Source organism: Gorilla gorilla, chromosome X (genome assembly GCF_029281585.2).
Source record: "Gorilla gorilla gorilla isolate KB3781 chromosome X, NHGRI_mGorGor1-v2.1_pri, whole genome shotgun sequence".
NCBI lineage: Eukaryota > Metazoa > Chordata > Mammalia > Primates > Hominidae > Gorilla > Gorilla gorilla.
The window spans coordinates 93,169,964-93,193,544 of record NC_073247.2 but is presented as its reverse complement, the minus strand read 5'-3'; the positions used below and the strand labels follow the sequence as shown (position 1 = coordinate 93,193,544).

At 33.6% G+C, this 23,581-nt stretch overlaps 1 long non-coding RNA gene across 1 annotated transcript in view; it reads left to right on the top strand.

The window, feature by feature from the left end:
- The window catches only part of LOC129530149 (uncharacterized), a 79,131-nt gene extending 55,768 nt beyond the window's left edge, over positions 1-23,363 (top strand). The window contains exons 2-3 of the long non-coding RNA XR_008675694.1: positions 16,733-16,823; positions 23,246-23,363. This is a non-coding gene — a long non-coding RNA (uncharacterized lncRNA). The remainder of the gene's footprint in view (positions 1-16,732; positions 16,824-23,245) is intronic.
- The last annotated feature ends 218 nt before the right edge of the window (positions 23,364-23,581 follow it).

Below are 23,581 nucleotides of genomic sequence, written 5' to 3'. Positions count from 1 at the left end.
GAACAGCTTACCCATCACCAGTAGTGGCAACATCCCCTCCCTGACCCATGCTGCCATCAGCCTTCCTTCCTTTGTCTGAGGAGATAAATCCTGTGCTGCTGCCTGCGGTAACAGTGATGGCCTCCCCTGTGGCAGTTGCCAAGAAAAATAATGTTGATTCTCCTGGGGAACCACCTGAACACCCTTTTTTGCTTCTACACTTGTAACTAGACCAAAGTCCCAGCAGGCCCCTAGAGGTGAGGTTGAGAGTGTGACCCATGAGGAGGCACACTACACTCTAAAAGACCTTTTTGAGTTCTCTAATTTATATAAACAGAAATTTGGAGGACAGGAATATGAATGGATATTAAGGGCATGGGATACTGGTGGAAGGAACACAGAGTTGGATCAGGCTGAATTTATTGATTTGGGACCAATAAGTAGGGACTCTGCTTTTAGTGTTGCAGCTTGAGAACTTAAAAAAAGGTTCTAATCGTTTATTTGCTTGGTTATCTGAAATATGCATTAAATGATGTTCCACTGTGAGCAAGCTGGAAATGCCTGATCTCCTTAAGTTTAATGTAGAGGAAGGGATCTAAAAGCTTAGGAAGAATGGGATACTGGAATGGATTAGTCACTTTAGACCTACTCATCCCAGCTGGGAGAGTCCAAAAAATATACCCTTGACAATGCTCTGCAAGATAGATTTCTGAGGGCAGCACCTGCATCTTTGAAGAGCCCTGTAATTGCTCTTCTCTTATATCTAACAGTGGGAACTGCAGTCATTCAACAAAAAAATTTAAATACAATGGGAGTAATTGGATCTCAAGGTGGCAGGGGCCAAGTGACCACACTCAACCATCAAAGGCAAGGTGGGCATAGCTACCGTAATGGACAGCAAAGACAAAGCAGCAAACAGAACAGTCTCATTTGTGTAGAGCTCTGGAATTGGCTAATTAATCATGGTGTTCCTAGAAGTGAAATTGTTAGGAAGCCTACTTCATTCCTACTTAATTTATATAAGGAGAAAACTTCTAGGTCGAATGGACCAAAGACTAATTTGAATTATAAATCAGAGAATAACAATCTCAGATTAACAATGTAATTTCACACCTACAGAAACAAGAAAAACAAAAACAAAACAACCCTAAAACTAAAGAAGAAAAGAGATCATCAAAATCAGATCTGAACTAAATGAAATTGAGATGCAGAAATCAATAAAAAAGATTAACAAAACCAAAAGCTGGTGCTTCAAATGATTAACCAAGATTCATAAACTGCTAGCTAGACTAATAAAGAAACATAGACAGAAAATCCAAATTCTTCCAGATATACAAAGAAGAGCTAGTGCAAATCCTAGTAAAATTATTTTTAAAAAAATCAAGAAGGGGGGACTCCTCCCTAACACGTTTTATAACATCAGTATCATTTTGATTTAAAAAAAGAAAACGAGCAAAGGCACAACCAAAACAGAAAACCTAAGGCCAATATCCCTGGTTAACATACATGCAAATACCCTCAACAAAATACTAGAAAACTGAATCCAGCAGCACATCAAAAAGTTAATTCACCACAGTCAAGTAAGTTTAATTATTGGGATGCAAGGTTGTTTGAATATATGCAAATCAATAAATTTGATTCATCACAAAACAGAATTAAGAACAAGAGCTCATGATCATCTCAATAGAAACAAAAAAGGCTTTTGATGAAATTCAACATCCTTTAATGTTTCAAAACCCTTAGCAAATTAGGCTATGAAGAAACATACTTTAAAATAATAAGAGGCATCTATTACAAACCCACAACCAACATCATACTAAATAGTCAAAAGCTGAAAGTATTCCCCTTGAGAAGTGGAACAAGACAAGGATGCCCACTTTCACTACCCATATTCAACATAGTACTAGAAATCTCAGTCAGAGCAATCAAGCAAGATAAAGAAATAAAAAGTATCCTAATAGGAAGAGAGGAAGTCAAACTATCTGTCTTCACAGACAATATAATTCTATACCTAAAAACTTCACAGACTCTACCAGAAGGCTTCTAGTTCTGATAATTAATGTACAAAAATCAGCAGTTTCTACCAATAGCTTGCATGCTAAGAGGTAAATCAACAATGAAGTCATATTTATGATAGTCACAAAAAGAATAAAATACCTAGGAATATAGCTTACCAAGAGGGTGAAAGATTTCTATAACAATAATTACAAAACAGTGGTGAAAGAAATCAAAGACAACACAAAGAAATGGAAAAACATTCCATGCTAATGAAGAGGAAAAATCAATATTGGTAAAATGGCCATACTGTGCAAAACAATTTACAGATTTAATGCCTTTCCAATCAATCTACCAAGGTCATTTTCCACAGAATTAGAAAAAAAATCTAAAATTTATTATGGAACCAAAAAAGAGTCTGAATCACCAAAACAAACCTAAGTATTAAGAACAAAGCCAGAGGCATCACACTACCCGACTTCAAACTACACTACAAGTCTATAGCAACCCAAACAGCATAATACTGGTACAAAAACAGACACATAGACCAGTGGAACAGAATAGAGAACCCAGAAATGAAGCCACGCACCTACAACCACATAATCTTCAACAAAGGTAACAATAAAAAACAATGGGGAGCAGACTTTCTATTCAATAAATGGTGCAGGTATATCTAGCTAGCCATATGCAGAAGATTGAAGCTGGATCTCTTCCTTTCACCATATACAAAAATCAACTCAAGATGAATTAAAGATTTAAATTTAAGATTTTAAATATTAAAAACCCTAGAAGAAAAAGTAGAAAATACCATTCTCTGGACATTGGCCATAGCAAAGAAATTATGACTAAGTCCCTGAAAACAATTGCTACAAAAACAAAAATTAAAATGGGACATAATTAAAGAGCTTTGCACAGCAAAAGAAACTATTAACTGAGTAAGCAGACAACGTACAGAATGGGAGAAAATGTTCACAAACTATACACCTGACAAAGATCTAATAGAATCTACAAGAAACTTAAAGAATTCAAAAAACAAAAATCAAATCACACCATTAAAAAATGAGCAGAAGACACGAACAGCACTTCTCAAAAGGTGACACACAAGGAGCCAACCAATACATAAAAAACGCTTGTCATTGCTAATCTCTAGATAAATGAAAATCAAAACCACAGTGAAATACTACCATCCACCAGTCAGAATGTCTATTACTAAAAAGTCAAAAAACAACAGATGCTTTCAAGGCTGTGGAGAGAAGGAAGCGCTTATGCACTCCTTGTGTGAATGTAAATTAATTCAGTAACTGTGGAAAGCAATGTGGAGATTTCTCAAAGAACTTAAAATAGAGCTACCATTCCTAGGAATTCCATTACTGGGTACATACCCATAGGAAAATACATCATTCTACCAAAAAGATGCATGCATTCATATGTTTATAGCAGCACTATTCACAATATTAAAGACATGGAATTGGCCAAAATGTCCATCAATAGTGGATTAGATAAAGAAGATGTGGTACATACACATCGTGGCATACTATGCAGCCATAACAGAAACACAATTATGTCCTTTGCAGGAAGATAGATTGAGCTAGAAGCCATTATCCTAAGCAAACTAATGTAGGAAGAGAAAAACAAATACTGCATGTTGTCAATTATAAGTGGGAGCTAAACACTGAATACACGTGGACACGAAAATGGGAAAACTAGACACTGGGGACTGCTTGAAAGCGGAGGTGGGGAAGGGGGCTTGGGTTGGAAGGCTACTTATAGGGTACTATGCTCACTACATCAAGCCTTAGCAACATGCAGTTTACCTACCTAAGAAACTTACACATGTACCTCCAGAACCTAAAGTATAAGCAGAAAAAGAAAAAAAGTTAAAAAAAAAGGACACTCAATCTCTTTAGTCATCAGGAAAATGCAAATTCAATCAACAGTGAGATATCACTCAACATCTATTAAAAGAGGTAGAATTTTGAAGAACTGACCATACCAAGCACTGGCAAGGATACAGACTATCTGGAAGCTTAATACACAGTTGGTGGGAATGTTATATGGTACAACCACTTTGAGAAACAGTTCAGCAGTTTCTTAATAACTGAAACATATACCTACCATATAATTCCACTCTGAGATATTTATCAAAGAGAAATAAATGCTTGTATCCATACAAATACTTGTACTCTAATGTTATACCAGCTTTATTTGTAATAGCTAACAACTGGAGACAACTCAAATGTCCACGAATAGATGAACGAATAAGTGAATTGTGGTATATACATATAATAAAATATTGTAACCATAAAAATGAACTATCCACATATTCTACAATGTGAATGAATCTCAAAACAATTATTCTGAGTGAAAGAAGCCAGGCAATAAAAGGATATATACAATGTGACTTCCTTTACATAGAATTATATGACAAGTAGAATTGCACAGTAATAGAAGTCAAATCATTTTGTTGCCATTGGATAGGGTGGGTGGAGAGGAGCAAAAGGAAAGGATTACAAAGGGGATCAATGAAATTCCAGGGAGTGGAGGATGTGTTCATTATCTTAACTGTGCTGTACTTACTTGAATGTATCTGTATGTCAAATCTTATTAAATTGTACACTTTATGTGCGGTTTATTGTATGTCATTTATACTTTAATAAATTTGTTTTAAAAAACAAACTGAAAAAATCCTAAGTATTTATCAAGTCAAGGACATAACCAGCAGAAAAAAATTATCTCAAGTGACTTGAAAACAGTGTTTCATTGTGTGTATCTAATGGATATATCACAAAGACTAAAACATTATAAAGAAATATTGAATTGCATTTAGTTGTCTTATTGAAAGTAACACTATTCACCTTTAACTTCAAAATATCATATTGTAGAGATACAAATATAAAATCAAACAACTAGATATAATTCCTGAAATATTTTACATTAATTGGAAATATCTATATGATCTCAGGAATTTTTTTCCTCTCTGTGTGTGTCACCTATGTATAATTTCCTAGATCTGCCTACTAAAAACCTTTAGAAGTAATGTCATACTAGTGGCGACAATGTTCAGATTATGATCTGTAAATGACCTTTTCCAATAAACGAAACCAGAACCTTGGAGAAATGGCTGTTTTGAAGTCTGAATAAGGAACATGTAAGATAATCTGTGTACACCTTATTATATCAGACAGCTGGCAAGGTATCTAGGACTTCTGGGGTAATGTTAAAAACACAAAGAGGCCTATTTTGACTAGCACTCACTGGGCAAAGTTAGGACTATTTGAGCATCAATATATTGAAAACTGCAACACATTAAATAGACATGAAATATAAAAATACTTCAAATGCAAAAAAATCTAGTCATTTATAAAGATACTTATAACGCACTAGTCACCTTTGCAGGTTGCCAGTACTACAACTCATTACTCCAAAATGTATAAATAAGGTGAATAAATAAAGCATGTATCCTGCCTTTTTTGTAAGGAAACAGCTTCAAGGTTATCAAATAGTTGATGAGTAGCTCTTCACAGAATTAAATCTAATAAATTCAGACAGATTGATAACAATTACAAAATGACCATCTTGCAACCTCTAGCAAAATAAAAGACCTCGGCAATAATCATCACAGTTGCTGGAGGAACTTTATGATGAGTGTACGAGGCTGACAACTATGATCAATTTTAGGAAATTACATTTCCTCTGATTTGACGCTATATGAAGTAAACAGCACTACCTATGAAGGACTCTAGCTAAAATAAGCAAAATTGAATCTAATTAAACCTAAAAATATATTGACAACATAAACTGGGAAATTAAAGGAGCATGTTAAACTGCACCACAAGGATGCAATCAGCTAAATTTAGAGACTGGGAAATTCTACGGGATAAATTATCCACATTCTTTAACAAATATGTGGCTTCTTAAAGGGGTAAAGTGAACCTATCAGAGATTAGAAATGATATCTTAACCTAACACAAATATGTGACTTTATTGAGTTCTGCTTCAAACAAAGCAAATGTAAAACTATACTTTTTGAGACACAATGAAGAAACTGAACATGTACTGCTTACTGGATGATATTAATGAATTATAGTTAATTTGGGGATGTAATAATAAAATTATGCTTATCTTTTTTCTGTTAACACACTGAAGTATTTTTGGGTGAAATAATACGTTTGGAACTTGCTTTCTAATTACTCTAGAAGAAAAAGTAAGTGTGGATGGGGAATAGATGAAGCTAAAATTGCAAAGTGTTGATAATTTTTAACCTAGGTGATAGATAAGTAAAGATTCATTATAATATATTCTGTTCTTTTATGTTTGAAAATTAAAATAATAAATTTTAATAAATCATTGGGTTAATAAGCCTATTTAGAATATAGAAAGCCATATTGCCTAGTACCTATAATATGCCTATGGAAATATTTTAACTGTAGAAAAATAACTTGGTTGAGAATTAATTTGCAAGCCATAATACAACGTCTGTGGATTCAGGTTACCTAGGTATAAATTCCGGCTTTCCTGCTTGCTAACTGTACAACCTTGAAAAGGTTGTATAACCTTTCTAAACCTCAATTTTCTTAGCATTTTAATGAAAATAATGACTTTTAATGAAAGTATTGACTTCATAGAGGCACTATGAGGTATAACAAATAACCCATGTGAAGTGTTAGCATGGTGCATGACCATAATAAATGTCTAATAAAGGTTAATTGCTTTTATTAATCTGTAGTCTCAGGCTCCACTTTAAAAGAGGAGAAAACTATTGAAATTACCACTTTTAATACATAGAATTCCAAGCTGGATATAGTCTTCAGAAATCATCTTGTATCCTCAGACAATTTAAAGGTGAAGTTTCCAGAAAGAGGAATGGAATAGAGACTATATTATTCACATGGAATAGAGACTATATTATTCACATGGAATAGAGACTATAGAGATGCCATAGGACCTATTTTACCTCTCTTGGATAATTTCTCTGTTTCTCCCTCTGGACCCTGCCTTCCCCTAACTCACGTATTATTTAAGTTTATAAAACAAAACTATACACAATTATTTTAAAATGGTCTGACAGTGCAGAATATAGACGTATTTCTTTATACTTTGTACATTATAATTACTTCACACCCTACTGCAAGAAGTAGTATTTATAAGTAAGAAACTTAGGGAATAAACATATTACATTGTTACACCAATTTGAGAAAGTAACTTCAATTATGTACAAATCATTAAAATAATAGTCATTTATTATTGTTAAGCATCTATTACTGTAATTATGTTCCAGGTTTTCTCTCATGAGCTCGAAATGCTTTTCAAATCTATTGAACTCTACTCTCTAAGCCTTTCTAAGCCTCTTCATTGCACAGTACCTCTGTTATCCAGCACACTACCAGTGTTCTTTGACATTTATGTTAAATGCCACTTCCATTATATTTATTAATACCTAGAGTTACAAAATGCACAAAAATGCACCTAGAGTTACAAAATGCACAAAAATTGTCTTGACAGCAATCACCTAAAAACGATACGTTTAAATCAATCTATTTCTAACATAAAACCTTTTAATTTAGAAATGTGAGTGCACCTACTCGCAGACAAGATTTTTTTTTCGGTGAAGAAGAAACAATAATAGGATCCTGATGTGCATAAGAATTTACAGATTTCTGAATTATCAAAGAAATGTTACCATTGTTCAATCTATATTAGGTATATTTTATCATAGTCTAAATATTTAAAACTTTGGAATTTGGCAGCTCTCTAGTAACATAAATATATTTTAACATCTAAAACAGTCAATTTTGTAATATGCTAAATAGAATAGAGCTTACCATAGAAAAATGCATACTTAAGAAAATGCCACAGTTTTTCAAGACCTTTGGGCATCGTGTAAGACACTGCACTGGCAGTTAAATGGAAATTGTTAAAGCACTTTCCTATGTGTAGCAAGTCTGAATGCGAATTAAACATTGATTCATCATTTCCTATACTCTACTGATATTCCTTTGACATATGTAGGAGCCAAGGTTTGTTTGGAAGTATAAAAAGAAAAGTAAATTTATTCCATTTATGTGACTAATAAAGTGACATATACTGAAAAAAATCAAACCACTCTTCTGATTTTATAAAGGTTTTTGGTCAATATTACTTGAACATTATCCATAAGGTCTTGATTTGGAGATACTGGGGATGGTTGTTTCATGGCTGTGGCTGCAAATAAAATATCTGAACTCTTTATAGGTGTTCAATACATAAATATACAAGCTAAAAAACACATACATGAAGGCTAAAGTATCAATAAAGAAATCCATTCCCAAGATGCTTTGAAAAGCGAAGTGAGTGCATCAGGTGAGGAGTGTGGAAAGGCACATTGAAAAGCAGAGCTTTAAGGTAATATACACATTCAGGAAAGTTCTACTTAAAAACTCAGTTATCTCAATATTTTACTTATATATACAGGCCAGTGGATATCTAAGCAAAAATATTGCAGAGGATAATTCTATTTGTGAATGCTAAAAATATATAATCCATACTACTGCATACTCTGTATACAATCAAAAAAGTATATATAGTTTTGATAATATATTCCAAAAAATAGCTTTAATAAGGATATAGAAGGGATGACTATTGAAATTTAACTTAAATCACTTGCTCATTGTGTAGGGAAAATGGCAAACAAGTTAACTATGAAAACTGAGACCAGGCATCAGATTTATGTTGTTTCATACTGGTATTTCAAATGATCTTTGAGATTTTTCTTAAGTGTGCTACCATGCAATTCTAATTGAATTGACCTTTCTTCTATATACTTACAACAATATTTTTATGATAACCATGCAACTAATGCTTAATTCCCCATGCAAATTTTGAAAGATATTATTAATAAAGGCATATCAAATCTTAAATATTTAATATATTTCTTATAATATTAATGCCAGATTTATATTATTATAAAAAGAAAATAATAATTATATTGTCATTTCAGACAACAATGAGAGCCAATGTGTGTAATTTAGAAAAAAGGAAATTCACATTCACAGTGTTGATTAATAAGGTTTACTATATATACTTCTCAAATACATCAAATTCATATTGAGCTTTGCATTCATTTTAATTGGATATGTTTGGATGGAAAAATAAAATATATCAATGATGATACCCTTACTAAATACATCCACAGACTAATCAATTCAAGGATTTACAGTAGACAGCCTATAAACATTATCCACCTATCTTTTCTTCTCTATAGCTAGCCCCACCCCCACCCCAATGTAGGAGATTCAGCTGAGACAATTAATAGCAGAACACTTCAGTAATTCAGGTGCGGTTCACTTTTAAAAGGCAAGTCAAAACCCAACAATTAAAAGTTCTATTATAGTTAAAAATCACTTTAAAATTTTATAATATATTTTGATATCCTTCTTCAGAGTTTATTTGACAACTTATTCTTGAAAAGGCATCTCTTACATTCAATCAATTATAACTTTCAAAAGATGCCCAATCTTGTATTTGGGATATATTTTGTTCATTTGTTCATTTTAAACTTACAATCTGTTTGACTTTCAACTCTTTCATTTCATTTTCTAAATGCCTTCATAATTTTTTCTGCCTATGAAATTAACACATACATGCTACTAAAAATATAGAAAACTATGAAGAATAATACAAAAGACAAATAATCTTATCACCTAGATAAAACTGCAATTAACTCTTGGTGTATGCGTTGCCAGAATTTTCTACGCACAGATGCCGATACAGGTATTGAAATTATATTTTCTACAAAAATGATCAAGCTATATGTTCTATTATTCAAGCTACTTAACCCACCCAACAATGTACCACAGATATAGTTTCATATCTATATATACTGCACATATCTGCATGACTTTAAGGACTATAATACTCTAGCCAATTACGAACTATTAAAGAAAAGTTAAACTTTTAGGCCTCGATTCCTGGATGTTGAACAGAGAAATGAGCAATCTATCGATGAAATGTATTATTCCTGTCAAATCAAGGACTGAATGATTGACAAAGATGACCAGTTACTGTAGTTAATTCTTTTGTCCTGGGCAAAATATGCAACTACAATTACTTCATACCAGTTAAAATAAGCAAAGCTTGAAGAATTTATTTAAAATTCTGTAAAATTTAATCAAAAGGAACCTCCCCCAAAAAAACTCATGATGCAGATAAACACAAAATTCCTACTCAGACACAATACATAGTAAATAATTATTTATAACAATATTATTTTCTTCCTCTATTAGTTTTCCTTTTATATGTTTTCCCTTTTCAAGATCTCTCTACTCTCTTTTAACAATTGTTTACAGACTTACAGCCAGCAAACCCCCAATTTATATTTATTTTCTCTATTGAGTCTCTCCAGCAAAAACCAACTAAATACCTTTTAACACTAAATTCAGTTCTTGATAAACAATAAATAGCCAATGATAAATTATTGCACTTAACATGAGTCTTTAAAGAAAATAAAAATGCAAACATGTACTTCCTGAGAGATAACATTTTAAAAACTTTTAGAAGCTAATAGTTTCATAGACAAAATTTATTTCATTAAGCTCTGTTCACTAGTCCATATTAAACAATGCAGCCTGTGGCACTCACACAAATAACTTCAGTTTTATTTTAGTTCTTTTATGTTTTTCTAAGAGGTAATGCAAGGGAAAGAAAACTACCCTTTAAAGGGAATGGACTTTATTCTTCAATGTTTCTGTGATACTTCTTTAGACAGATTGAAACAACACATACATGCACACACACACACACACACACACTTACAGGAAAGATGTACTAGACGGTGTGTGTATTAACTGGTCTGCTTCTGCCAACTCAGTGGTATGTTTTCTCTCAAGCTTTTCACAAACAAGCACAGTGCTTCTTTGATGTTTGATGTGGGATGGTCATATTCTCTGAGCAAAATCTGCAGATATCTGCTGTTGAAATACTCCAATCTGTTCAAGAAGCAAATAAAGTACAAATTCCACCAACTGACTGCCATCTTTAGAACTTTTACATTCTAGTCAGATGGTCCCAGACCTGGTTCATAGGCTGCCTATTCCTAATTTACTTCGTTGAAATTTAATCTACGGTGGGGAGAGAAAATACACATAGTAAATTCCAATTTAATTTCAAATACGTGCTTAAGAAGAAATTAAATATTTATGTTTATCCCACTAGAGCCAATCAGATGAAGAGAAAGCAGACCATGGAGAAGAAACCTTTGCACCAAAGACAGAAATATTGGCCAAGCAGGGTCTACATTTCAGAGAAAGCTATGAAAGAAGAGAGCACTTCATACATTTACTTTCAAAGAATAGGGGGAAAATGGCATACCTTTGTTAAAGGTTTCCTTAAGGAACCTGAATTAAAACTACATAATAAACTCAAAAAATTAAAGAGAAATCATGTTAATGCACAGCTTCATAACACTTGAGTGAAAATGTTCAACTAAATATAGATTTATGACCCATAACTTATATTTTCTTTTTTTTTAAAAAAAGAATGCTCTGTAATATAAAAGACCTTATTGAGGTTTACTTCTTTTGTAAATTTTTACATATTAAAAGGTATATTCTGATACTCTAAAGATCTGATGACTTTTAGACTCTAAGCTCAAGCTGTCAACCTGAAATATGCTAGGAAGATAATAGGTGACAGCATTAGGCTCAGAAAACACACACACACACACACACACACACACACACACACACAAACAAAAATGAAAAAACAGCGTAGAACATTACCATAGCAATTTGTACCTGTGGAGGAAAAAACACACTGGACCTAGAAATTTATAGGGCTTAATAGAGGTTATATTTTAAGGGAGGAGCATATTTATGTAGAAAAATGAGAGCAAGGGGAAGAGGAAGGAAAGGAGATAACCCAAAGTTGTATAACAATGAAGTTTTCAAAGGTTGTGTGGCTAACCACAAATAAAAGTCTTACCATATAAAACCCCATGGAACATACTCAAACAGAAAGTGAAGTCATTAGCCCAAAATCTGTATGATAAATTTTTAAAAATCGTTTTGCTGTTTGACTTAAGAAAGACAAAATAATGCTTATAGATACTCCCATTCTTGATGTGTATACTTTCCTTATAATGAAAAATATGCATCAAAATCACACACTTGGAAAAGGTCTATTTTGTTAGATTATTTGCATTCATAATTAGGGTAGAGGAATCTATTCTTTATCAGAGTTTACAATAAAATTGCTTTGGGAAAGACAATTACCTTAATTTCTCTCGGTTTTCTGACTTTATAATTCACCTTATAAGACACCTCTCCTAGAAGGTGACATGAAAGGATGCCTGCAAATTATCAAGCCTAGCACTTGTTCCTCATGTTTGCTGCTAAAACCAGATCTTTTATTTTGTACAGTTCCTGTCAGGAATGTAGGCAGAAGCAGCAGATTTTGATATGTATTGCTATCAGGGCACTTAGAAATAAATTATAATTTAATATAAATTAAACATTTGAATTTAAATACAGGACTGAATTTAGTATCAGCACACAAAAATGCCCTTTTTATAATTTATCATCACTCATTTATTCATTCAAAAATATTTATTAGGTACCTGCTCTGTAATTTAACAAGATAAACAAGATCTCTAGGCCGGGCGCGGTGGCTCACGCCTGTAATCCCAGCACTTTGGGAGGCCGAGGCGGGTGGATCACGAGGTCAGGAGATCGAGACCATCCTGGCTAACACGGTGAAACCCCGTCTCTACTAAAAATACTAAAAATTAGCCGGGCGTGGTGGCGGGCGCCTGTAGTCCCAGCTACTCGGGAGGCTGAGGCAGGAGAATGGCGTGAACCCAGGAGGCGGAGCTTGCAGTGAGCCGAGATCGCGCCACTGCACTCCAGCCTGGGCGACAGAGCGAGACTCCGCCTCAAAAAAGAAAAAAAAAAAAAAAAAAAAGATCTCTAACTTCATGCAGTTTATATTTTAGTAGGAGAGAAACATACAATAAAAATAACAATATATTTTTATAATGTTTTTTAAATTAAAAATAAAAAATATTATTTAATAAGCAAGATTAAGTATTAAAATATCAGAGTTATGTGTTCTTCAGAGAATTACAGTCCACTAATATAGAGAATGATTGAGTAGTGAGGGGAAAACTCTCTGAGGAGACAAAATTAAACTAAAACTTGAATGACAAGAAAATTCTGGGCATTAAAGGATCATGTAGAACATCCCAGGCAAAGAGAACATTATGCAAAGGCTTTAAGGTAGAAATGGGCTGTATTCAATGTGTTGAAGAAACAGACAGAATGCCAATATGGCTGAAGTGTAGTAAATGACAGGGAGAATAGTATGAGATGAGGCAAGAAAGCGTAATAGCCAGTTGGTGCAGTGCTTTCTAAACCAAGGTAAAAGTTTGGATATTTTTAAGTGGCAAAATATTAGAAGGTTTACATAGGATAGCAATATGATTTGATGTAAACCCCCTTTCTCTGTATCTGTGCATAATATTCTCAAGAGAAAGGGATGGCCAGAAATTTTATGGCACACTGTTTTAGTTTTAGAGTCTGGATTTTATATCAATCATGTCTCTCCTGGTGAGGGAAAGAAAAAGAAAGATTTCTGCCTTTGTTTTTAGCTGTCATCTTTTTAATGTCATGTGGACGAATAAAGCTCAACTATTGCCAACAGAAACATACAGAAAAATAAACAGACTCATTTTTTTTCTATACATATACACAGGTATACTTTTGGCAAATCCTCACTTGTCTTTCCAGTAATATTGTCCCCAGTGTCCTGATATATCTTCTATCCCAGCCAGCAAATGATCAAAGAACTGCAACAGAACAAAACATGTGTCTAAATATATAGCATATATGAGGAACTTGGTCAGTTACTATAAAATAAAAAGATCCATCGACGGCATCTTCAACATTGTTGATTTCATCTGACTTGCTTATTTTTTAATCTTAAGCTTTTTTCAGGGTAGGCATAAGAAGAGGCATCTACATCTGTATGTAAGGATATTTGCAGTATCTCTAGTATAAGCATTTGAAATGCTTTATTTAAAATTGAAAATGGCTTGGCATGGTGGCTTACTTCTATAATCCCAGCACTTTGGAAGGCTGAGACAGGAGGATGGCTTGAACCCAGGAGTTCGAGACCAGCCTGGGCAACATGATGAGACCCCCGTGTCTACAAAAAATTTTCACAAAATTAGCTGAGAATGGTGGTGCATGCCTGTAGTCTCAGCTACAGGGGAATCTGAGGTGGGAGGATTGCATGAGCCCAGGAGTTTGAGGCTGCAGTGAGTAGTGATAGCACCACGGCACTCCAGCCTGGGCAACAGACCCTTTCTCAAAAGTAAATAGATAAATATAAAATTACAAATGTACATATTAATCAGAATCATGTGATGGATTTATTCATCTACTGAAGATCTGGGCTTGGTACCATGGAAGAAACAAAACAATTAAACGGCATGCTCTCTGTCTTTGAACCAAACTGGAGAGGCAAGACAAAAAGTAGATACAGACCAAGTTCAAACTTGGCACGTGTATATGTACAAGTGCAACAAGAAAAGGCAAATTTAGCAAAGAAGCAGGAAAAGGTAGAGTAAGAGAAGGCTAATATTAAAATGTGCACTGTGAGGCAGGCCCTGATGAAATGGGGTTATGTATGGTAAAAATAAGTCATTTTGTGTAATATGAAGAGCATGAGTAAAATGTATGGTAGAAAATAAGGAATTTAGAAGAGATTTATGCAAAAGAAGGTTGGATAGATACGGGCCAAGGGTGGGGAAAAGGGAAAAATTGACAAAGGGCTTCAAATATTAACATTAAAACTTTAATGTGTTATAACATCACAAAAGATGCATAACTTACCTACTCATGAAGAAACAATCAATAAATCCAACTTGAGTTATTTTCTCCAAAACAACTTGCATGTACTCTTCAAAAATGCCAGTGTCATAAAAGGCAATGAAAACTGAAAAATAGTTTTATATTAAAGGTAATTTAAAAATATGACAACTGGATGTACTGCATGATCATGGATAAGGAGAAAAATACTATTAAAAATTGGGGGACATTTGGCAAAATTTAAAATATGAAAATATGTTAGCTAACACCATTTTATCAATTTAACCTTTGTGCATTTGATAGATTGTGATTATGTACTAGAATGGCCTTTTTTTTAGAAAATATTAATGGATTAAGAAATATTAAGGGGTGAATAGTCAGGATATCTGCAATTCAGTCTCAAATAATTCAGCAAATGACAATAATATATACATATATACAAGACTCTCGCTCTGTTACCCAGGCTGGAGTGCAGTGATGCGATCTTGGCTCACTGCAACCTCCATCTCCCAGGTTCAAGCGACTCTCCTGCTTCAGCCTCCCGAGTAGCTGGTGTTACAGGCATGCACCACCACGCCAGGCTAATTTTTGTATTTTAACAGAGGAGGGTTTTCGCCATGTTGGTCATGCTGGTCTCGAATTCCTGGCCTCGAGTAATCCATTCATCTCAGCCTCCCAAAGTGCTGGAATTACAGGCATGAGCCACAGTGCCCAGCTTGTTTTTGAAATTCTATAGGCTTGATATTTTAAAAAATAATATGTTGGAAAAAATAAAGTTTGATTTGGTTCTAAAAATTTGTTCAATAAATTATTTCTTATAATTTATATATACGCATTATATTATATATATTATGCAATCATTAAAGTCAGTTTTCATATGGCAGCAATAGGACAGTAAAACTGAATTTCCCTCTAATTAACCTAAAGATGTGATTCAATTATAATAAAAACAACAGATTTCTTTTTACAAATTGAGCAATCAAATATTAATATTTGAGGAAAAGGATATAAAGAGTTGCATTAGCCATGCTTATATGTACACAGTCTTAGACAAATTATTATTACTAAAACTTACATGTTTTACAAATAGAAAGCCAGTATATGCACTGAAAATGTGTCCCAGAAAATTATGGACTGTGCCAAAATGATGTTAGAAGCAGAATAGTCTTTGAGTGCTCATCTATTCTTTGATTAAAATACCCAACTTTTTTCCAATATCAGTGAGTCAAAATCACTCTTAATAGTTTATGTTTAACATTTTGTTGTTATATTCAATAATAGTCCACATATTATAATCAACATTTTAAATTCTATTTATATAAAAAGATAAAATAACTGATATAAATTTTACTTTCAAATTTCTATGGCCCCTCCTTGTTTCTAATGTAGAAAGAAGGCATTTTCCTTTCAATTCTGGGTACTTCTGAAACCCTATTTCAAAGAGCATATTTTGTAATTTAACTGTTGAAATCTTTATAAATCCTCAGTGACTGAGATGGTATTAAAAGCTCCACCAAGAACTAAAATATCCCAAGAAAAATTTCCAATTACATATTGGCCACATAGGTCAGTTTATAAGCAATTGCTTTATAATAGCAAATGGAAAATAAACTTAGTTACTGAAATAATGTAACCTAGAATTATGAATTAGTAAAGAAACCAAAAGTATTTGTAATAAAAATTTGAAGTGAAAACATTCATAATTCATGACTGTTCAACCTAGATAGGCCCTTGGAGATCATGTAAACAACCATTTTAATTTACTGATTAGGAAATCAAAGCCACAAAAAAGTTAAAAGTTTTCCCCAGGATAATATGGGAAGCTGTATAGTAATAGAGCAAAGGCTAGAATACGGGTTCTTGGTGTTCTTACTCCCTCATGATCTAAACTTGTTTCTCAATTTTTCAAATTGCAGATGGATGCAAAATAACAAATACCTATTGGAAGTTGCATAGTTATGCCTCCTTTTATTAGGAGAAAAACCCAAGTATAGTACGACCAAACAGGTAAGGATTAGTTCTAGCCAATGAGATCACCTACATAATATACAGACAGCTTACCCTAATGAGAATGTGTTCACTAACAGCTGGAGAGGTCTCTCTTCTTCTTCTCACATCTAGTAAGTGAACGAGAGGATGGGCGGTCATTCCATACAAAATGACAAAGCAAAAAACCACATCTCTTTCTTACTAAATTAGTACTTAAATATGTCCCTGGTGTGGGGTGTGTGTGTGTGTGTGTGTGTGTGTGTGTGTGTGTGTGTATTGTGTGTTTTAATCTGGAAATGATCAGAATGGAACTTAGAGCATTATTGTGAAGTCCTAATAAGGGAAAAGGAGTCAGGCTGGTGGGAGCAGAGGACAGAAAAAAGAGAAAGTAGATCAGCTGTAAGTCTGGTTTTCTTCGTGGTCCAGGACACACAGCCCTCCTGAACAAATAATTCACAATTTGTCTGCACCCAGCTATCACCAGACACCTTGGCTGATAGAAAAATGCAAGTTAGCTCACTGTCACCTTGGCGTTATCATTACTGCATGTAGCCCTCTCTGGCACAAGTACCATTCTATAAAATCTCCAGCAAGCTTTTGTCTCTTTGCAGTCAGCTCCTTTCTTTATGGTCTTCCCATTGCTTTCTTGCAACATATTTTCCTACTTTCTCTAATAAATCTCCCTTTCTTTACCTACAACTGTATGGGTAAATTCCTTTACCACCCACATCACCCGTCTCAGATAGTCGCTACCCATGAGAATTATCTTAAAATTCAAAGGGATTGTTCAGCATAAACTAATGCCAAAGGAAAGTGCTGTGATTTTTTTTCTCACACAGATCAGTGGGAAAAAAACCATATATATAAAATGAAAACACCAGGTCACATAAAATCGGTGATAAAAGTCTACCACTATGTTTCAAAACAGAAGTAATTAAATCACAGAGCCAAAGTGCTATAACGGATTTTCATTTTAATGTCTTCCAATTTCCTCAGGCACATCATTTTGTCCTTATTACTCATTATATATCAAAATGGGATTACACTCCTATTGGTATGTTACTTTAAATTTGTCTTAAGGAGGATGACAAAAGAAGCAAACATTCAATATTAATAGCCATTCATTAAGTTTTGGCACAAGATTTATTGAACATGTATTACGTGCCAGATTCTATATTACGCACTGGGGTTACAATGGGGAACTAAAGTCGAATGGGTCCATAGGCTTATAAGTCTTACAGTGCAGTGTAATGTTTCGGGGAGGTAGCTATTGGTGAAATAATTACATTAATAAGCAAATAAATACAAACTGAGAAAAGAGTTCTGAAGGAAATAAAGCAATTTTATGAGAAAGCAATATATTTTAAATTGAAGTTTAAGTAAAGTTTTCTCTAAGGAAGTGACACTTGAGCTAAGATCTGAAGGATGAGTGACATTAAGTACATGAAGGGGAATAAACCATTTTAGGCTGATGGAGTAGGATTGGTAAGGCTTTATGGTAGGAGAAGGCATGACACATTAGAGCAACTAAAATCCCTTTGTGGCTAGGTTGTAGAGTACGTGGGGATTATATTATTAACAGAACTGAAGAGATAGGCTGGTTAGACTGCACAAAGCTTAACAGGTCATGTTATTTTTTTATTTACTTTTTACTAAGACTAATGCTTAGTAAACAGTAAAGAAAGTACATATTTTAGCCTTTGTTTTTAGTTGTTGACTTTTTAATGACATGTGGATGAATAAATTCAACTATCTCCAACAGAAATATACAAAAAAATAAAACTGAAATGGCTTGATCAGATTTGTTTCAAAAAGATCACCCTAGCTGCAGTGTTTTTAAAATATGTTGAAAATAAGCCATAATGAATATGAGAAAAATATTTAGGAGGCCATTTTAGTATTCCAGGTAAGAGATGGTGACACATTGGGCCTGAATAATGGCGGAGGAGATATAGAAGAAATTGACTTAGTGACCAAATTGACATAGAGGAAGACAGTGTGACAGAGATAGAGGTATAAAGATGATGCTAAGATTTCATATTTCAGCAAATGAGTAGGAGGTGGTAAAACTAACCTAGCTGAGGTAGACTCAGGGTAGGAACCAAGTTGGCACGGAAAATCAAAACTTCATTTTCAGAAATAAAAACTGTAAGATGCCTATGGTATATACAAGTGAGTATGTCAAAGAAATGGTTATCTATATATGCTAGAACTCAGAGGAGATATTTGGCCTGGAGATATATATTTATAAGTCATATGTGTACAGTCAGTAAATAAAGTTGTGTATGGATATGGGTGAGGTCTTCAGGGGGAGGAAAAATTGAAAAGAGGAAGGGATCTAGAGCTAATTCTTGAGGAACTCCAACATTTAGTGATATAGTAATGAGAATAAGCTTTCAAAAGAGACAGCAAAAGAGGAAGCAGAGAGGTAAGAGGAAAATAAGAAAGTGGGTTGTCAAATAAAGATAATATTTCTAGAAGGTAGGAGGCTGATTCATGTGAAATGCTGCTGAGAGCAATACTAGGTGGGAGGCATTTTTGTGTTGTCACAATGGCGCCTACTACTGCCCACTAAATGTGGGCAGGGGTCAGGAATGCTAAACAACAAAGAATTGTCCTGCCCAGAAAGCCAATATTGACCCCATTAAGAAGCCCCTTGCTATGGTCTCAATGTCTCCTCCAAAAGTTATGTTGAAACTTATTTGCCCTTGTGATGATATTAAGAGGTAGAACCATTAAGAGGTGATTAGGTCATGAGGGCTCTGCCCTTATGAATGAACTAATGTCATTATTGTGGGAGTGGGTTTGCTATCAGAAGAGTGAAGTTTTGTAAATTGAGTTTGAACCTCTATCTCTCTCACTCTTACTTTCTTTTCTGCCTTCTGCCATGAGATTATGCAGCCTAAAGGCCCTCAGTGGATGCCAGTGCCATGCTATTGGACTTCCCTGCCGTCAGAATTATAAGCTGAATAAAAACTTCTATTGTCTATAAATTACCTAGTCTCAGTGCTAACACAAAACAACGTTAAACACCCCTCATTCTGAGGATCAGAAAACCAAAAACAAGAAATTTTCTAATGCCAGTGAAGTAAGTTTTACAGAATGATGACTCAAGTTCAGATTGTCTAATTCTAAATCCATGCTCTTCTACTATATCATAACAGCTACTCAAAAATGAGATGATATGTGAAATTCAAAAAATGTTCCTAAAGTAGTCAAAGTCAAAATAAAACATCTTAACATATGGAGAAATCCTATATTTTATATTTTTAGTGTTCTCTGGGAATGGGAGAGGATAGCATTTTAAATTGTCTTCTCAAATTTTTGTGCTGAGAGGCACCTTTACTATATTTTTAAATGTGATTATCCAATTCCCTGATTATCTACAAAAATGAGCATGTTGCCTAGTCTGCTATTAATAATGATAGGAGATAAATTCAAAGTATCAGAAGTCTTACATTTAACATTAACATTTTTATAATAATTATACTGATTAGGTCATAAGCTTATAGAAACCAAAGTCAATGTTTATTCTGTCTACTTCTATATTTCAAGCACTATGCATGCTACTCAGAAAATAGTTGTTGCTCAATAAATATTTATAGAATACATCAATGTTAAGTAACATAATAATAAAGTGAAATAATAGATGTGAAAGCATCTTAGCACAGTGTCATGCAATTACGTAGTCTAGGTAAAACTTATCTTCTAATCTGGCTCTTAGTTCACAGTTTCAAAGGCTCATTTGAATTACACTTATCCTTATAAGATCAGAAGAGAGAGAGAAAAAGTTGTACAAACAGCTCCTGTCTACCAAACAACTGCTATTTCTACCGGACTTGATCCACAGACTCTGACTTTTCTTTTGGGAAGAGGCTCTCAATTCAAAGCAAGGAGAAGGATAGGGGTAATACATTCTATATATAACATAATTCACTATTAAAGAAATTTGACTACCATTGTATGTCATTTTGAGAGTCCCAATGTAATTTACATTTATTCTTAAATCCTTAATTAAAGAGATTAACTGACTACATAGTCTGAATTCATTTCATACCTAATTTTAGGGATACATGAGTATACTTAGGTAGCTATACAGTAAGTGGAATACAAGTTGTGCAGACTTTAAATGCATGCTTAACAATACCATTAAATAAACTATCAGCAAGGATGAGTGGTGAGTGATGTTTGCTGCTTCATCTTCTGTAGACAGAGAGAAGAGAAAGTAAGAAAGGGCTTAAGAGAGAAAAGGAAGAGAGAGAGAAAATGGAAAATTATAAATTGTCCAAAATATTGTTTTGTTTTGGGTTTCTAAATCAAAGTATGATTGAATTAAAATTAATTGAAGGAGTTGAAATTTGCCCTAGACTTTACATGTGGGAACAAGGGCTTTAAGGAGGAAATCTATCAGTCTAGGTAAAAAACCTGAGGTGTTATATGAAAAAAAAATGTCTGCAAATAGACAACAAAACCAACTGCTTTCAAAGCATTTAGAAAATGCGTCCTTATAAAGCTGCTATTTTCAGTTTGTTTCAGAAATGTGGAAGGAAGCAGCTAATAACTTTCATTGTTAAGTTTGAAATTTAAAAAGAAACTAAGGGCACCCTAGCCCGTAATCAGCTCTTCAATTCTCTGAAATGACAGAAATGTTTTACTGTGACTCCATTTTTTTTTCTTAAATGCACCAAAAGAGCATCTTGCCCCAAGAGCTTTCTTTCCAATTTGGAACTATGCAATTTTTTGTAAATGCATTTGAATTGCCCAGTCAGGGGATCATCCTATTCACTTGGTTTCCGTAAGTAATTTTGTATAATTCTTGCTTTTTAGGTGACATTTGAGTTGTGAGATTTTGCTAAATTCATTCTGACATTTGAAAAATTATCATACAATTCTTTCATGTGATAGAAGCACATCCTTTTAACCATGCTTATCATGGGCAAAAAGCTTCCCACTGCAAGGAGGTCTGCTAATGACCTGGTCTTTTAAAAGGCTGACTCCTTATTTCCATTTTTAAACCAATTCACTTTACTTTCCATCTTTACTTCCCTTAATTCATTTCACTCAGTCTACGAACGATAGGTCAAAATTAATGCTTCTAAACACAAAGATGTCAAACCAACAAGACTCAGTGACATCTCATACAATTCCCTTTATGCCTTTGGTGCTATTATACACTGCCCATTTAATGATGTAAAATGGCGTCAAGACACAAAAGTTTATTCCATATGAACAAATCTATGTGGTAACTAGCATATCTAGTTAAATGAAGTATACATTAAAGCCACAGTTTAATGTATATCTACATATTATACATAACATGTTATGTATAATATTGTATTACAATATTATAATATTATACATAATATGTTATGTATAATATTGTATTACAATATTACAATATTATACATAACATGTTATGTATAATATGTATGATATATACACACATATATATGTATTTTGTGGCTCTACTATTATGTATGTCCATAATTTATATCCTTATTGCATATTAATCATATTAAATATTTAATTATTTATTTGCTTATTTCACAGATGTTCATTACACATTTTATAGAAGCTAGACACTGTATTAGACACTGAGTATATAGTGGTGGATAAGCCATGTATATGGCCTATATTCAAGAGACAGACATCACACAAGTGGAGAAGAAAATAGGTAAAGAATAATTGAGGGAGAAGGAGAGAGATGGAGTGATACATGCTATGAAGGAAATAAACAACCTAGGGTAGAGTGATACGGAAAAACAAGCAGGTGGAAATTTACTTACATATAATGATCTGGGAAAGCTTCTCTGAAGAGGTTATATATTATCTGAGACTTAAAACTACATAACATTGATTAAGGAAATAAAAGAATACATAAATCAGCGAAAAAAATTTTCTGTGTTCATAGATTTGAAGTATTAAAAATGTTGTAACGTCCATACTACCTGAAAGCAATCTATGGTTGAATGCAAAACCTATCAAAATACATATGGTATTTTTTACAGAAATACAAAAAAAATCAATCTTAAAATTCCTGTGGAACTCCAAAAGACCCCAAAAGAAAGTGTCCTAACTTGTCAATATGAAAGACAGTAGATACTTCAGCAAAGGATAGTTTTGGTGGAACAGTGAGGGCAGAATTTAGACTGTAGTTAAGTAGAAAAGAAGTCAAGATAACGTGAAGATAAATTCCTTGAGTGCACTCACTCACAATAACAGTAACAATAACACCATACAGATATAAAGTGCTTTAAAATTTATATTACTGTTTAATCTTTATAACAAAACAACTCTGAAATACAGGTCTGTATGCTTTTTCTACAAATAAGGACCCTGAATAATTGTTGACGTATGTAGGTTAGAAAGATAGTTAGGAATAAAGTTGTGATTAAAATCCAGGTCTTCTGATTTCAACTCCAGTCCTCTTTCTTCCTTAGGAAGAACCGAGGGAACCAGGAATGGCTAAATTATTACAAAGCGATCTCTGCTATATCACAGAAAATAATTCAGAAGATTAAGTTTCAGAATCACACACACACACACAATTTGAAAGACATGTTCTACTGATGCTGGGCCAGGCACTCATCCGCCTGAAGCACATCGTGATAATCAATCTCCAATAAATAGAACACAACATTTTACCCTTTTGCCAGTGTGTCTTCAGTCTTAAACAAAACAAAAATTTCTGCAAATATTTTAACCACTAGATGGTGTTGGAATGACACAAGAGGTCCTTTTGTACAATTTGTCTTCGATTGAAATCATCCGAAAAC